Raw genomic sequence first — 18,666 nt, 5'->3', positions numbered from 1 at the left:
TGTGTGGTCTGTTAATAGAGGCCCAGAAAGGCCAGCCGAGGTTGTCAGCTCACCCCATACCAAGACCCTGTCATTAGCCACATTCCCCCTACCCTGCCCTAGAGTGGAAGTATGAGCTGGTGGCCAGTGAGGGGCTGGGCCCAGCCAGGCCCCTCATTAAGCCTTATTAAGACCACAGAGGGAGAGAAGATCAGGAGGGGAGCTTTCTCCAAAGGTCAGCAGTTGGAAAAAGAAGGTTCAACCATGCTCTGGGGAGGTCACATGCCCTTGGCACTCTTTCGGGGAATGTGGATGTTGCCTGGCCCATTCTGAGCCACCCTCGCCTTGCAAGCTGGGAAACCAAAGCTGGCAGGAGAGGGAAGAGGGGTCCACACAGAAGCCAGAACAGAGACAACCCTGTCTCTAGTCCCCTTGACTCGAACATTAGTCTTATCTTTCTGAGATTTACAGCAACGGGGAGAAGGGGAGGGAAAGGAATCTACATGGGTGGGCTTCACATTCTAAAGCATTTCTGATCATGAAGCCATTGGGTCTCCTGTGTGCTATCGTAGTCTGGGTTCAGGGGGTCAGCATCATACCAGAAGATGAACTGGAATGTATTTTTCTCCTCTTCTCGTTTCTGGGTGACATCATTTAAAGAAACACCCATTAAACAGCTGTCTCTGGCAGAATCCCAATCTGGGTGCCAGGAATATGGCACAGAGTGGCCAAAGTTCCCAGCCTCACAGGGTTTACCTTTCAGAAGAGTTACAACAGATGCAGACATAAATGAGAGATGGTGAAGAAAAGAAATAATGGCAGTGACAGAGGGTCATTTTTTAAAGAGATGGCCCAAGAAAGGCATCTCTGAGAAGGCGATCACTAAATGCTCACTAAATGCTCTCCCTATTACTAAAACTTGCTCATGGCCTCTCTCCATCCATGTCTGATCCCATGACCTGTTCTTGCCATCTAGACGGGAGCAGACCTGGGTTCTGAAGACCTGGACAAGCCTCCTCCCTGGTCTCTTGCCTTCCTCTTGACTGCTGAATGCAAAGATATGGCCCCGGGATGTAATAGCCACAGCGGAGGGGAGCCTGGGTCCCTGCGTTATCAACTGGAGGAGGACCACTCCTGACCAGCTCATCTATTACACACTGAGAAATGCACTCCATGACTGCTTGAGCCTGTAAACATCTCGGGGACTTTTGTCACTTACATTGTCTTGTGTTGCTTGAAAGACATGTGACAAACTGAGTCAGGACAGAGCTGAGCTCAGCATGTTGGAGGGATGTAGAGGGTGGGATCACGGTCAACAAAGCATAGAGCAAACGACAACAAAACGCAATGGTGTAAGAGGCAGAGAAGGTGAGACGGAGGAGGTCACAGTCAACCATCTTGATTTTGGAGAAAGGTCAGTGGAGGGGGAGGGGACACAGGCAGGGTAAAAAGGGAGGAATACTATTCGATTCATACTTTACAAAGATCCTTCTCTGCTGGGGATCTGAGCTGGAGGGATGCAAGTGTGTGAAGAAGCATGGCTGACACAGCATGCAGCACCACAGTGGGGAGTAACAGGGAGAGGGAAAGAATGCATTCTGGGTCAGCATCAGGAGCTGGGCTGGTGAGCAGCTTGCAGAGGGCAAGGGGAACTACATATCTCATAGGCCATCAGACACACTAGCACCTAAGCCAGTGTATGCTAACGGAAACTTCTGAGGTATCCTTCTAGCTCCTAGCCTCTCTTCCCAAAGGCACCACCACCAAACACACTGTGGTTGTCTGGCAATGTAAGCTTATCTGAGGACCTTGCCTCGATAGCTGACTGGACCAGACTTGGGCTCTTGACTGATCAAATCATTCTAGCTGTCAGAAGACAGAGCTTGCTTCATTCCCATGGGAAGAGAGCTAAGCCTCAGAGCTCTTTCTTATCAATGAAAACCCAAGAAGGATGGGAGGAATGTGTTCTTCAGTGGATCTATTCATTTACCCCATAGGGACACACAGATGGGGTCAACCTCCTTTATCCATAGCAAGAATTCATTAAATATAAGTCTACTGCCCCACTCCCCTATCCCACTTCTGTGTCCTACAAGCTCCAGAAACCCTTCCACACTTTACAAGATCTTCTGAGTGTCTCAGCCACCCCAGCCTAAATTTCTGCTTACTGTGTCACTTTTCCTGGGGACATGTAAACACAGCTCTTCTCCCCAGATAGGACACTGACAGTGAACTGAACAAGCAATTCCCCTCAATCCTAGCTTACCAAATCATTGAGTTTATTGGGCTACTTATAGAGTGAGGATGAAAGGTATTTACAGAAGTATGGTGACTTACAGACTGCTGTCACTGAAAAGTTCACCCATGACAACTGCATTCCTGGAACCCCAACAGGCCATTCACTGGTCAGACTCTCTCCTCTCCCCAGCAACTACTGCAGTCTTTATAAACTTAGGGAAGTCTTGTGGGAATCTTGTAAATTTCAGGAGCTTCCTGAGACTTATGAGTTCATGGACTTCCTGAGACTTGTAAGTTCGCTGACTGAGTCTTAGCATCCTTTCGTGGAGGAATATTTCAACTAGAATGAATGGTTAGGCAGCACCAGAAAATCACTATGTAAGAAACCACAGCCCCTTACCCACCTCCTTCTCACTGTCCTTTCTGTGAAGCAAGGCTCACTTTGCACTGAGTGTCCATCCTGAGAAGGGCCCTGCTTCAGCTTAGAAAGAAGAACCAGTCCAGAGAAGAACCCCTACCTCTGTGCCCACCATGCCAGATGCACATTTGTCTCTAGGCTACAGAAATTTCCCAGTTGCCAGGGTCCTACTGTAGATGCCAGGAGATGCTCCCCCAACCCCAAAGGGGCCAGAGCCCACCTTCCTTCGTGATTCCAACATCTGTAACGCTTTCCCTGCATCCCAGAGCCCTCCCCTCCAAATTCCTCCTGCTTCATTACTAGTGTACACACAACATGAAAAATTCAGCTGTCTTCATCATTTTCCATATTAGCTGACAGCCGGCTTCCACATGCCTGGGGGACACCATACCTCCTGTGTACCCCCCTTCCATTCCAAAGCAACTACCTCAAATGAAGTCCAGTTGTTGAAAACCTTTGGTACTGGGGCCTCCACAGCCCTGTCCCCTGGATGTCCTGCCTGAATGGTTGGAGGTTGACTCATGTCTCAGCAGACACAGGGCTCAGGGTAGGACCCTACTAAGCCTGGATCCAATCTTAGTACTATCACTAATGAGTGGGAGGCCTCTGTGTTTTCCCTGTGCCATCCAGAAAAGGCAAGGACATCCATCCCAGAGCAGATGGATTTGGATCCACATGCCAGCTCTGCTGCTGTGACTCCCTTAACCTTTCTGGGCCTCAGTTTCTCGTTTGCAAAGTGGCAGAAACGATAAAAGCAACAGCAGCGCTGTGACCAGGAGTCAAGAACACTGTGACAATGAGAACAGTTGACTCCCATCAAGTCCTGCCGTGTGCCAAGCACTGAGCCAGGTCCCTCCCTGCAGCCCTTTAAAGATAGGGAATGAAAAAGGCCAAGAGGTCAGGGGTCTCCCCCAAGGACAAGAAAGGGGCAGTGTGGGAGCAGAACCAAATGCAAATATCCCAAGTCCAGTGCTTAGAGTGCGTCTGCTTGCCCTGGTCATTTCACTTCCTCTCTTGGTCTTGAATGCAGGTATCAGGGACTTGCAGCCTTGCAGTGCCTCAGTCCCACTGTTCAGGTGATGGACATCAGGAGGGGAGGAGGGCATCACCAGTCACAGCTAAGATGAATCCTGAATAAGAAGTCCCAGGGTGGGAGGAGATGAGCTGTCTCCCTGAGCGCCAGTCTTGAAGGCTAGTTTGTTTGGTTTTTTTTCAGTTATCTGCACCAAATTGACTTTCTGCTAAAAGGGAGAATTTTCTAAGAGAAAATTCCAATGCATCTCCTACAAATTAAATTAGCCCACATGGAGCTTGATCCAACTAGCCATATCATCTGAGAATAGTTATGTTCGTAGTGATAAAGAGCTCTAATATTTGCATCGCCCTCGATCCATTGAAGTCCTATTTCTGGGTCTTGCACCCTGAGTGGTAAAACTTTGTTCCTTTGCATGGGCATTTGCGGGAGGTATGATTTATTCCCATCTTACAGCTGAGGAGGTTGACACAAGAGGTTAAATGTTCTGTAAGAATAGAAAGTGCGGTCTGGACCCAGACCCCTGATCGTTGGGTCTGTAGATGGGCCTTCACGTGACTCCCCGGGAAGCTGCTGACCTTCAGAGGAACAGCCACGAACCTCCAGAGTGTCTTTCGTCCTAGGCTGCTGCTTGGCACAGGTCGCAGCCGAGCCACTCAGTCACCGTGACAACTCTCGGAAGTCGTTTGCCTCCTCTACGTTAAGACAGAGTACACAGTACTCTCTGGGATTCTGCCTGGGGAAGGAAGCAGTGAGGAGCCTGCAAAAGTCACATCCGCTGAGTTAGTTTACTTCTCTGACCGCGACCCCAGCGCCGTGGGAAGTGAAGCATAATGGCGGGTGCTCAACAGATTTATCACTGGTGGCAAAGGGAAGCCTAAACAAAATGGAAGGGGATGGAAAATGACTCTTACAGCACATGATGATGGATTTCTATGGGAATGGGATACTGGGTAAAATCTGTGGTGTCAGTTTCCTGACTGCACAAAGCTCTGATCTGGGAGTAGAACTACCAAAGCTTATCTGGGGGAGAGACAAGCCTGCCCACCCTGTGTTTCAGAACACGTCTTGCTTTTAGAAAGTTGAGGCGTGTATGAGCAGAGAAAGGAGGGTGCTTACAATGGAGGAGCCAGGCCCCCAGTCGCACCGTCAAGATCATGGTCTGGAAAGCTGTGACGGTGCATGAGTGTTACCCCAGCACCCAGGGGACTTTGGAGACAGAGGCAGGAGTTCAAGATCACCCTCAGCTACCTATATTAGGGTCATGACTAGCCTGGGCTACATTGGTCTCAAATAAAACAAGAGAAATAGTGAATAGGAGAATGAGAAGAAGGGAGGAACAAGGAGAAAGGGAAGGAACATCAAAAGAGAAAATGCTGGGGGATGAACCAGCAGGCAGGGCTTTGTGCATCCTGGGTAAATGCTCCACCACTGAGCCACACCACCAGCTTCCAATGGCACTTGTCGAGAGGACGAGGATATGAACACCCTTCATTGTTCTCAGAATCCTGACATCATTTGTTTGTTTGTTTGTTTTGTTTTTTCGGAGCTGAGGACCGAACCCAGGGCCTTGCACTTGCTAGGCAAGCGCTCTACCACTGAGCTAACCTGACATCATCTGAACCCTGCCTGTTCACCTGTCCCATCTGGAGGACTTTCCGTTGCAGGTCCAGGACGGTGTGTGAAGTCTGTATCTCTGGTTTGGGACGCGGTAGTCTGCTGAAGGTGACATCCTGAGAACTGGGTCCGAGGTAGCCTTCCATTCTGATCCCTGCCCCTGTACACTTCCTGGCTCTCTGTTCCTATTTTACAGATGAGAAATGTGAGGGGCCAAACGGTGAGGTAACCAGGACCTTCCTGCTTCCTGTGAGAAGCCCATCTCCTTCTCCACTCTGCAGCCTCCTTCTCAGCCCCTGCCCGCATCACCCCAGCCCTCTCCTCTCTGCCGGGGAGATTCCTTCCTATGCTTTCCCCCTAAGTTCCAAGTGCCCTCCCTGTTCCTCATTAACAAGACTTTGGGTATTTTTGTCTCTCTGAGTACTGTATTCTAGTGCCAGCAAATAACTTTAAATAGGAAAAATATGCCCAAAATTAGACTGGAAAACAGGAAATAGAAAGGGGTTGAGCTGAACGTCAGTCAGCTCCCTGTGCAGAGAGGCGATTGCAATTAACCACCTCTGAGCACCTGGCTTTCAATCAGGAGCGATGGGGAGTGGACGCACCATCCAGGGACCGTGGGATAGGCCCATGTGGCTGACAGACTAGAGGAAAGGCAGAGGAAGATGGAGTTCGGAAGGCTTCTTGGAGCCTGTCCTGGAGGGCCTTTAGCCAAGGGCATTAAGGCTGGGGAGTTGAGAAGGTCACACTTCAGCTGTGGAGATCACTGTTGTGTCTACCTCCTGGAGTACCACGCGATGCTGTGGAAATGATGTGTGCCCTGCTTAGATCATCTAAGTGTCCACTGCTGTGTGGAGTTATGAGTTCACTCATTGCTCAGACTTGGAGACACTGCGGAGAGTTAAGGGATGCTCACTCCCGATTGACCGTTCCCAATCAAGACCTACTTCAAAGCATGCCCTTAGGTGTCATTCTCCTGTAAATACAACTATAAGAGAATCTCTTTACCTTTTCCCCACTCCCAGTTCGGCTGTTCACAGCAGCGGTGTGACTTTCTGAAGGCCTAACTCAGATCACAGGATTCCCAACTCCAAAACCTTCCCTCATTCCCCAGTCTCAGCACTAGGCTAAGCCCTCTCATACAGCCTTCATGGGGGCTTCCAAATTCCATCTTCCTGTGATGTTTCTTCTTGGTTCTCAGTTTGACCAGGTCTGGAATCAACTAAGAAACGTGCCTCTGGGTGACTCTGTAAGGGTGTTTCCCAGGATGGTTAATTAACTAAGGATGAAGACCCTTTCCTGAATGGGCATCACCTTCCACCTCTAGCTCTTATATTAAAAGGTCACATGGAGAAGCTGTTGCGTTTGCCTGCCTGCTTCTGCTTCCTGCTGGCGAGTGCGTATACACTGTCACTGCCTGTGACACTGCTGTCCTTTGTTGACATCGGAATACAGTTCTGTCTGCTTTTCAGCATGATGGAAGACCAGTGGCTCTCCAAGAATCCTTCCGGCCTTTAGCACCGGATGGGGACTGCTGAGGCTTGCAGCCTTGTAGACTGAGTAGCTGCCAGGCTTTCAGCTTTTCCCATGGGGAGAACCACTGTTGGCCTTCCCAAGCTGTGTGACTGACTTTTGGATACTTTATGGGTTCTTTATTCTATCTCCACCCCTATTCTAACCTCCACCGCCCAACACTAGGTAGGGGAGAAAGATTAAAGAGGAAAGGGGGCGTCAGTATCATTAGACTGCTTCCTGCTGGTTATGGGTTTGAGCCCCTTGGGCAAGTTTGATCTTCGCAGTCAGGATTTCTTCTTCTCATCTCTTTACACACAACCACTTGACAGACTGAAACAACGGCAACCAGCAAGAGCAGCAATAGCCACAGCCCCTCTGGGGCTGTAGCATTCATATGTCCTCTCAGGAGTCCCCAGCACTCCAAATGGCATACACTTGCAGGACCTATGTGCAGCTGGCAAAATCACGATCGTGCTGGAACATGAGGCAAATCACAGGCAGCTGCTGAGGACAATCTAAAGCAGCCCACGTCCATCCCACACCTGGGACCAGAACGAAAACATATCCCTCTAACATTTATGTGTTTAAAAAAAAAAACAACAAAGTTCTCACTACAACACCACACTGTAAAAATCAACCAAACACCCCCCCCCTTAATACAGATTGCATTTTTTCCTATATAGAGGACTCGTCAACTTCTCTTCAACCTTGTTTGCATTATGTACTCCTACGTCCGTGGTCATCATCCTCTTCCAGATTCCCCTTCACTGGCAGCCAGGTGAGGGGAGGTGGTTAGTCTTATTGTTCTATAATAATTTGCCCACTTTATGTCCCTATAATCATCCCTTTCATGCCCACGGCTACCTCCTTCCTGCCCAACCCCAGCACTCCCACAACACATGGGGGCTATGTCTTGAAACATGCACAGCTTCTTGGAGAACATGCACAGGTGTTTTCTGTGTGTGTAATTTGAATTTGCAGATATGCTTGGTGGTAAAGGACCTAGACTCCACCCAGCCCTGTTCAGCTGATAAAAGGGAGCAGGTGTTTGTTTTCTGACTGAAAAATCCAAAACAAGGTTCAAGGGATTCATTTCATCCACACCAGAGAAGGCAGACTGGTGAGACTTCTGTTGAATGTGAAACAGACAATGAAATCAAATTAGTCTTGGAAAAAGACAGAGAGGAACTATGGGGCACAGATAATGTTGAAGAATTCATGTCAAACAACATTGAAATGGATTAGGTGTTGAAGCATACAGTCCAAATAGTCATGGTCAACGATCCTTTGTATAGCTTAGAGGACTCTCCTATGGATATAACCAGGAAGAAATTGTTCAGGGTTGGAAATTGTGCCAAGCAGAATAACATTGCTGGCAGACTTCCAGCAGATGAACACAGAGGACTCTTCCTGATACTTGGTTCACTGAAAGGGCTCTAAAAACACAGGGAAAGAATATGGCATTGGTATATCGAAATATTTAAGAACAGTAGAGCTGAAGTTAGAACTCACCGTTGCCACCACAAAAACATATGGCCCTGCAGCAGCCAGGTCCCTATGACAGACCTGGGGATGGCAGAGATCTAGCAACAGAATTGGCAGAGCAGAGTTGCCGGCTTTAAGAGATGAGGTGTGGTGTTTGTGGTGAGGTTACAGAGGCTATGTACATTATAGCTACCATGATAGCTATGGATTTGGTTCAGACAGATTGCGTGATGGTTTGCATATGCTTGGCCCAGGGAGTGGCACTATTAGAAGGTGTGGCCTTGTTGGAGGAAGTGTGTCACTGTGGGGGTGGGCAACTCTTCCTAGCTGCCTGAGGATGCTCAGTCTGTTCCTGGCTTCGCTCAATGGAAGACGTAGAACTTGGCTCCTCCTGCACCATGCCTGCCTGGGTGCTGCCATGCTCCCGCCTTGATGATAATGGACTGCACCTCTGAACCTGTGAGCCAGCCCCAATTAAATGCTGTCCTTTATAAGACTTGCATTGGTCATGGTGTCTGTTCACAGCAGCAAGACCCTAACTGAGACAGAAGTGAAAGAGACATCATCAATTATTGTTTTTCAGGAATGCCTGACCACAAATACAAGGATGGAGGCTCGACTTTCCAGAGCACAGCACTGCACACTATGCACACATTACCTTACAGAGCTACTGAGAAGGACATATATTTTCACCACCCAACCCTGTGACAGTACGTACATCCTGAGTTTAGACCTGATGGCAGGGTCACTGGTGGAGCTCCCGTTGAGTCTGCAAACTGAAGATGCTGTGGTGGCTATGTTAAAAGGCAGAGCAAACACACAGCACAGGTATGTAGAACTCTCCTTGAATTCTACAGCAGGAGTAAGTGGTGGTCCTTAGAGTAGCCGAATGCTAGGTGGCATGGGTTTGTCAAAGGAGTCCCATTCTGGTGGTCCAGCCAGCCAGCAGCTGGATGGAGGTTATGGAGGTTGCTAAGGGGCAAGAGGGACATCGGTAAATATGACCAAGTTTTATAGGGAGGCTCCAGCGATTTTCATTTAAACATTGCATAAGTAGCCAAGGAGCAACGGATCGCAACTACTACAGTAGGAATGGAAGGGTGCCTAGCATGGCCGCGTGAGTGATGGGTGGGGAACACATTTGATTTTGATTGTTGACTCTTGGTTAATTTTTTTAAAGAAAGGAAACCCTTCACTTACTTTTAACAGTTTTTGCAATCCAGTCCTGTGACTCATGTCTACTCTCTTGTGTGAACGTCGGCGTTGCTCGAAGGAGCAAGGTTCAGTATTTTTGAACATAGCGGTCACCTAGGATGACATTATAATGAAGTTATTGGACTGTAACTGTTAAGCAATTCCCAGAATTCCTCTAGCTACTGTAGGTTATGTGCAGGCAGTACAGTGTGCTTAGATTAAAGCACTTGAATTATATTAAGTGTTGCTCTCGTACTGCCTCACACTGGACACGCTGATGCATGTTGAAAAGAAAAGCTTAAAGAACGCCATATAGAAGATGTATCTATAATTAAAAGTGAACGATTTGGGCATGTTTGTTAGTTTTGATATCATTTGATAACCTTAAGGCACATGATTTTGAAGCCCTTTATTCTAAGCTAATAGGGAAACTTTGAGGTACAACAGCGATACCTTAGAGTTTCTTTCCTAAGTTCTAGCACATGTCCTGAGATAAATCAGCATCAGGAGGCCTAGTTGGTCCAACAACCCACCCACAAATCAACCCAGTGACTCCAATACTTTATCCACTTACGATTATAACAGAGACTTTTTCTCAGTGTTTCTCAGTGTAACCCTCAGGAAGGTCCTGCCTGAGGGTTCATGAATGCTCATGAAGCATATAAGGAATATGCTTCAAGTTGGACTTTTGACTTTGACATTTCCATGAGACATTTACCCAGAGCACAGCAGAAGCAGGTTATTCATCCTGAGCCAAAGAAGTGGGGGATTGTGAGAGATCAGATCCTGGTCCCACTGGCCACTGGTACCCTTCCCTCATTCTGCCATGCCCACCAACAGTGGCACATGCTGTTCCTGACTGTTACATACCCATCCCTTAGCCACTGTGCTCATTAAGATGCTGCTGCTGCTTCCTGCAGGTCCTCTTGTGTCTTTTGGGAAGGACACAGGCCTAGAGGTCCCGGGAGTGAGGAGTGGAGAGAGTATGTGTAGCAGACCTGTATTGGCCTGATCAACTGAGCCCTGGCTTACTGAGTCTCAGGAGGGGCTGTGGGAGAATGGATGAAGCAGATGTGTCTTGGTGACATGAGGACAGCCATGTTGAGGACTTCAATGCCTCTGACTTATGAGAATGGCAAGGCCTTGCTGTGGTCTGATGGCTTCTTCCCAGCTTATTCCATTCTGCCATCTATCAATCAATTTGCCTTTTATCTGCAAGTGTGTGCTGCTTCATGGTTACAAGATGACTGCCACAGCTCCAAACATTACAATGCATCCTCAAAGATATAAAGAAGGAGGGAGCTAATGCCAGCTTGAGAAAACGTAGGCTGGCTGGGTCTTGTCCACATGGTGTCGAGCGAAACCTGTACTGTGGCATTTTTAATAAACTCCAGAGGCTGGTCATGCTCTAGACCTGGGGGACAAATAAGTCCTGAGACATCGGCTGGCCTGTCCTAAGCAGTGTTCAGAGTCAGACTACATGTTGGGCTCATAATCCATCCTCTGGAGCCCACTGTAAGTGTTCTATTTCAGGCACCCAGGAATAAAAACCTCCTTCGTGATCTTAATGTGTTACCACAGCAAGGACTCCTGGTTAGGAGTCAGCGTACACACTGCTGGGTTTTCATTTACTTCCCTTCCTCATAGTTGCCCTCTGAGTTTAACTCAGGCTACAGTCAGTCATCCAGCATCTTCACCTGACTGATCACAACCTGACTGATCACGATGCGTGCAGGGCGTAAGTCTGGCTTTTGTTTTCGTTTTCCTTTTCGTGTGGTGTACATAGTATTCCTGTGGATATGTGCAAAACGGTATGTGCTAGAATGCGCGCACGCGCGCGTGTGTGAGTGTGTGTGTGTGTGTGTGTGTGTGTGCAGGTGTGTACAAGCGTGTTTGTATGTTTCCATGTGCATGATACATATGTGGAGGTCAAAGGCAATATCGGGTGTCCTCCTCCTTTGCTTCCCACCTTATTTTTAATCATTATTTTATGTGTATGGATATGTTGCATGTGTGTCTGTGCACCACATGTGTGCGTGTTGCTCACAGAGGCCAGAGGAGGGCACTGCGTTTCCCGGAACTGGAGGTATGGAGACTTGTGAGCTCGTGCTGGGACTCAAACCTCTAGGAGAGTAGTTAATGTTCTTAACCCTGAGCCATCTCTAGCCCCTTCTACCTTATTTTTGAGAGAGGGTCTGTCAATAAATGTGGGGCTCACTGAATGATCTCTACAGATCTGCTTGTCCCTGGGTCACAGTCACCAACATCTGTCTGGCTCTTATATAAATGCTGGGGATTAAACTTGGGTTTCATTCCCAGGCACTGAGCATTTATAGACTGTGCCACCCCCTCAGCTCCACGTCTGACTCTTTATTTCCAAACACAGCCCTTCTCTGTCTTCCTCATCTCAGAAAACAGCAGCTTGGTCCCCCGGTCTCTGGGACTCCATCCTTGCATTTAGCCTTGGCTCCTCCTCCCCTCAAGTGCTTCAGAAAATCCTTAGGTGCATTCTGTCCACACTGCCTCCAGCGTATCCTCCCTCCCGTCCCCTCTTTTTCCCATGGTCACTGCTACACCTGGGTCACACGCTATCAGCTCCTACCTGGCACTCAAAGAGTTCTGGCTTGCTCCTTCCCTGACTCCCTGTCTCTTACGAGGCAGCCTTCACACAGCAGCCAGAACCAGACCTCAGGACACCTGTATAAAGTCTCGAGAACTCTTCTCCATATCCAGGATGCAGGGCCCAGCTGGGACCCACAACCGGACCCCTTCTCAGCCATCTCTAGTTCCCTCTTCCCCTGCCTCGGGTGCTCCATCATGCTGCCTTGCCCTCTCCCTACACAACGCTGGCTACTTCCCCTGCCAGCTGTCCCAACCACCTGGTTCTTGTTTTCCAGGCTCTGCTTGGCAAGTGCCACTTCCAGCAAACACGTCGACGGGCCACCTGTTCCTCCATGACGTGTGTTTGTGCCCTTTTAGTCCCCCCCAGGGCCTGCCATCTTCTGCCTTTCTCTCTAGACTGGGAGCTTCATGTGTCAAGGTAGATGCTCCTAAAATACTAAAGTAAGGAGTGGGGGAGAAGGAAGAGGTCAGAAGGGAGTGCAAGAGGGAAAGAACCAAATGAGGGAGGAGGGGAGGGAAGGAGGGAGGGAGGAAGAAGGAGGATAAGGGAAGAAGAAGAGAAAGAGGAAGAGAAGGAGAGAGGGAGGGAGGAGAGAAATCCAACAAGGCTCAGAGGCATCCTTGACACAGGACCCTGATTCTTCTCTATCCAAGTTATAAGTTGATTTTCAAGGGTCCAGACTGGGTGCTCTGAACTGCTGATTAGCGACAGAGCATTTGGGCAATAATGCTCCAACGGGAACGGCCTCTAAGTCCCCTGAGCTTAGCAGTCACAGTTCTTTGACTCTTTAGCCTGGGCATTTGCACAACTCCTGGCTTCAAGCGAGGGTTCAGCCTGCGTTTCATGAGTTATTTAAACAGCCCGAAATTCAAACGACAATTCCTTTTGCCTTAAGGACATCTAAGAAAACCTTGCTTCAGTTTCTGCGTAAAGGGGGTGAGAAGTTCTGGTCTCCCTTTCCACACATCTATCATCGTCCTGGGAGAAGGGCTGGCACCCAAGCACCCCTGCAGAGAGTCTCCTGGAAGCCCCGTCCTCAGCACATCAGAGCCCTGACCTCCCCAGGACCCCAGCGTCCCAGCCTACCCCTCTTTGCTCTGCAGGAGGATGTCTAGTCACCCTGGCCAGCTCACAGCTAGCGGCACAGGGGGCTTCCTCTAATCAAAAGCCAAACTGCAATTATAGCTGGGCTGAGGCTAGGCACACGGTGCCACTTAAAGGGGCAGATTTATAGGACATTAACAACTCAAGAGGCAGAGCACCAGGTGCTACAAATCATCAAAATTAGAACCAAACGGGTCCCTGAGGCTCCAGATACAATATCCAGCAGGGCCTGACTCTTACAAGGATCACCCGAAAGTCGCCAGCAGTGCTTCTGTCTCGGGGCCTTGGCGTACTGCAGGCACCGCTCGATGGTTCTACATGGGCTCCGATTCAGTGGAAAGTAGAATCGTCATGCAATCTTTGCTTTCTTTACATATGGCTTCCTGGACCAGCTGGTCAGCACCCTGGTTTATTTCTTATCATAGCATTTATTGTTTTTTATTGAGACAGGGTCTCCTGTATCCCACGGTACCCTCGGGCTCACTATGTAGCCGTTGATGTCATAGACATCCTGGCCCTCCTGCTTCTGTCCACTGAAGGCTGGGGTTACAGACACACATCACTGAGCCCAGTTTATGTGTTATTGGACATCAAACCCAAAACTTCCTGAATGGTCAGCAAACTCTCTATGAACTGAGCTACATCCACAGCCCCAAGCGTTTATCTCCATCTGATAGTGTGTGCTCGTATTGAGATTGACATCCCTACTTGCACAAAAGTAAAACACATATCCAAACTTAGAAGAATAATACTGTTCAGATACATTTCCCCATGCTGCGTGCTTTTTTTTCCAGCCCCGGGCCACCTGTGACGTTGTCTTGTTCTCAGGGTCAAGCTGCACTTCAACGCACTTGGCAACCAGCTCACCCCTGCTGTAGCTTCCTGGAAGCTCTCATCTCTTTCCTCTCAATGTTCCTCTGAGCAGACGAAAGTCAATGTGATAACAGATGTCCCACCCCCATTCTCCCATCGATACTTTGCCTCCCTCTCCCTCTCTCCCATCCTCATGTGCCCTGGGCCCTGCCATCTTGCACCCTTACAATCAACCCCAGGCATTGTTATAACTGTCTGGTTAATCGTTCCCCTTGGGAAGTAAATACACCACTAAATGCCATCTTAAAACAGAAAGCAAACTCTCTTCATTCAACGTTCTCCGTCTTCATGTCCTTTCCTTCAACACCAGTCAAGTCTTCTTCCTCTGGTCCACCAAAGCCACTCCCATCATGGTCCCCAACAGCTTCGCTGTTGCCACATCTGGGGTCACTTTGCAGTCCTTGTCCTGCTGGCTCCTGAGCATTGGATAAGATTCTCTTTGTAATTCCTTCCCTTCCTGACTTCCAGGTGTTGGTGGCCTAAGAGTTCAGCCCTAAGAGCCTTTCACTTCTTTCTCTCTACTTCCTCTTGATGACTTTGTCTAGACCAGTGGTCCTCAACCTTCCTAATGGTGCAACCCTTTAATAGTTCCTCACGTTGTGATGACCCACAACCATAAAATTATTTCTGTTGCTACTCCGTAACTGTGATTTTGCTTCTGTTTTGAATCTGTATTTTCCAATGGTCTGAGGCAGCCCCTGTGAAAGGGTCGCTCCACACCCTGTCACCCTGTGGTCATGCCCCACAGGTTGAGAACATCTGGCCTAACCCATGACTCTAAGTAACATGTCTATGTTGGTAACTCTAATCCGTCTAGCTAGAAGCTCTCGGGAACTCCGGCTTTCCTTGGAAACCCCATTGCTCTTGCTCTCTGCTTCCAGTCACCATACCACAGTCACCACACTGCAAATGAAAATGACCATGAACATGCATTTGATTAGCTTCACCCAGCAAAGGGAAATGATTCATTCTGGAGATACAGGCTCCAAAACCTCAGCCAAGATGGTGTGAGGAGTACGCAGTGGGCTCCAGAGAGAAGCCTGCCCTTCCTTTCAGCAAGGAAGGTGCCTTACTTCCAGGATGCTGGGATCTCCCAAATTCCTCTCCAACCTCTTAGAATTGCTTGAAAATTCTGTCGTTGCCGGGCCATGGCGGATGCACCCTTCATTTGCCTACGCTAAGCCAAACTGTTTCCATTTACGGCTCCTCCTCTCCGCACTCCTAGTCAGGGGCTCTTGCTGTCTTGTCTCCAGCATTACCAGCCACCTAATGTTTGTCAGATTAATAGACGGAAAGCAGTGACTCACTGGGGACTTATTTACTCAGGTGTTAATGAACTTGAGCATCTCCCATCCGTTCCCTTGCTTCTTCCTTCACAAATCATTAACTATTCGTCTTTGCCGTGTGTGTGTGTGTGTGTGTGTGTGTGTGTGTGTGCATACAAGCGTGCATATTTGAGTGTGCAGGTCCCACAGAGGCCAGAAGAGGGTGCAGGATTCTCTGGAGCTGGAATTCCAGGCAGTTGTGAGCTGTCCAATGTGGCTACTGGGACCCCTACTCTGGTCCTCTGGAAGAGCAGGTACACATTCAACTGCCCAGCCATCTCTCCAGCCCCATGATTATGCATCTCCAATGCCAATTAAAGAACTCTTTTGAAGGACTCGTCTTTTGTGATTTCAAAATTACAAACCCTTCCCCTAACCTGCTGACACCCAATTATCTTTGTTTGTATATCATTTAAGAAAAACCCTCAATTTGTAAGTTTTTAAATCTTTATCGGAAGGTGAAGCATGGAGGGAAATCACACATATTAGTAACAGGTCAGCATGTATAACTTTAAAAAAAATGAATGTTTTAGATTAGCATATATTTGTTCTCCCCCCGCAATTGCCTGCCCCCACACCCCCAATCAGTCCCGCCCTTCCCTCTGTCACCCCACTGCTTCCTTATCCTGTGTATTACATCACTCTCTCAATTTCCCAGCTTCCTCTGCTTTCATGATGTACACATAACTTTTAGTCTAGGTTCTTCATAAGGAAGAAGACCTGGAGAATTTGTATTTCAAATCTGGCCATTTTCCTCGATACAGTGATTTCCTGTTTTATCCAGTTTCCTGGAAATGTGATTCTGTTTTATTTAAGGCTACATAGAATCCCATTGCATATATGTTCCAATGGATTAATCCCTTCATCAGTCGACAGGCCTCCAGGTTGCCTCCATTTCCTATTTTCGAGTAATCTGCAATGTGCATGAATTTGTGAGCGCCTCCATGGTAAGACAAGTGTATGTATACAGGGCTGATATAGATGGGTCTTATGACAGCTCTACTCTTAATTTTTAAAGAAACCTCTGCGGTGATCTTCACAGCAATTGTATATGTTTGCATTCTCACCAACAGCAAATAAAGACTTTTCTTTTCCCACATCCAAAACATGGTGTTGGCTACCATTTCTCTTGGGCCATTTATTCTGACTTGAGGTGATTTGTCAATACCCTTTGTTTGCATTTCCCTGATGACTCGGGATGATATGACTAGAACAATTTTCTAAGAAACTGTATGCTTTCTTTTGGGAACTGTCTGCCCAGTTTGCTTGCCTAGTTAGTGACTGGAAGACTTCTTTTCCTTTTTTTGGTATTTAATTTTTGCAGTTCTTTATATATTCTCTGTCTTAGCCCCTGTCTGAGGTATGGCTGGCAAGGATTTTCTCCCATTCGGTAGCCTGACTGTTAACTCTGCAGATAGTTTCCCTCAGCAGGCAGAAGTGTTTTACTGTCATGTAATCCCAGTCGTTCACTCTTGGGGTGATTTCCCACGCCATTGGAGCCCTTTCAGAAAGCCTTTGCCTATGCCTACATCTCCAAGGGTCTTACCTATGTTTCCCTCTCCCCTTTCCAAAGCTTCAGGTCTTACATTAAGGTCTTTGATCCATTTAGAACTGTGCAGGGGGAGAGACATGGATCTTCCAGTCCTCCACACATGGAAATACAGTTTGCCCAGCACCATTTGCTTAACGTGTTAAGGGTGTTCTGAGAGAGCCTGTGTGGTCTGTTAAGTTAGCAATAATTTGACGTCTTCCTTTCCTAATCACAGCCCTTTAATTAATTTCCTTTGTTTTATTGTCTGGCAAAGATTTGCATACAATATTGGATAAGAATAAAGAAAGTGGGCACCCCTGTCTCATTTCAGAATTTATCAAAATGCTCTTGGCTTTCCCCCATTGAGGCGAATGTTGGCTATAGGTCTGTTATACGTAGGCCTGCCATACGTAGGTCTTCCATATGTAGCCTTTATTTTCCCGCCATATGGCCCTTCTATTACTCGTTTCTTTGGAGGATTTTATCATGGAGGAATGTTGAATTTTTTCAAAGGCCCTTTTCTGCATTGCTTAAGATGACCATGTGATTCTATTGTGCCTACTTATATGCTGTTTTGCGCTCATCGATTTTCATATCCTACACCAGCTGCACACTCCTAGAATAAAGTCAACTTGGTAATGGTTTGTCATCTTCTTCATGTGGTTTTGTTTTTTGCATCTGTCTGTATGACTTTTTTTTTCTTTTCTTTTTTTTCGGAGTTGGGGACTGAACCCAGGGCCTTGCGCTTGCTAGGCAAGCTCTCTACCACTGAGCTAAATCCCCAACCCCTGTCTGTATGACTTTTATTGAAAAATTTTACATTTATGCCCATCAGGGAAATTACTCCAGAGTTTTCTTATCTTCTTTTGGTATCAGGACAATGCTGGCTTCATAGAATGAGTTTGATAACGTTCCTTCTGTTCTATTTTATGGAGCAGTTTGAGAAGCATTGGTGGTAGCATTTCCTTAAAGGACTGACAGAATCCATGACTAAGTTCATCTAGTCCTGGGCTTTTCTGTGTTAGGAGACTTTTTATAACTGCCTCAGCCTTGTTGATTGTTCTAAATTTAAATTTTATAATTTTATATATGTATCTAGGAAGTTATTATTTTACAGACTTCTCCATTTTTAGAGTATAGAGTTTCAAAATACCTTAGATTTATTAGACTCTGGTAATCTCCTGTTTACCGCCCTGATAGGTAGCATGAACCTGAGAGAGTGGAGCCTAAAAATGAGGCTGACCAAAGTCTCATCCAATAGCTAACTTTAGTCAGAGCATCAGACAATTTATACTCTGAGGGTTAAGAAGAATCACATGAGTAAGATGTTCAATCACAAGGACCAGTCACACGTGGAAACAAACAGATATGTTTTTCCACAGAGGCACATGAATAACAGCAGCTGAAGCAAACTCAATCCACTCCAGTTGTGAGGAGCACAAGAACAGATTGCAAGAACCAGTCTGGGTTTTGAGGAAAACTGGGGTCACAAGCCTCTTGTGTTCTCATAAGCACTCAGAGTTCTCACATGACTCCATTCTTAGACTGTGTTTTGACAACCTCCCCCCTTTTGCTCTCTACCTTCATTAAGACCTTCTTTCTCATTCTTTCGGTTTACATAGCTAGGAGTTTGTCAATCATGTTTACTTTGTCAAAGAATCAACTCCTTGGCTGATGTAGGCGTTGTTCTTTTCAAACTCCAGTTTGTCAGTTTCTGCCCTGATCCTCATG

The 18,666-nt window shown here is 47.4% G+C and overlaps 1 pseudogene; it reads left to right on the top strand.

Moving 5' to 3' along the window:
- Window positions 1-7,519: 7,519 nt before the first annotated feature.
- Window positions 7,520-9,338, top strand: LOC116901040 (annotated as a pseudogene).
- Window positions 9,339-18,666: the final 9,328 nt, after the last annotated feature.

The sequence above is a fragment of the Rattus rattus genome, chromosome 5 (genome assembly GCF_011064425.1).
Source record: "Rattus rattus isolate New Zealand chromosome 5, Rrattus_CSIRO_v1, whole genome shotgun sequence".
NCBI lineage: Eukaryota > Metazoa > Chordata > Mammalia > Rodentia > Muridae > Rattus > Rattus rattus.
This window is presented reverse-complemented; position numbering and strand designations above follow the sequence as displayed.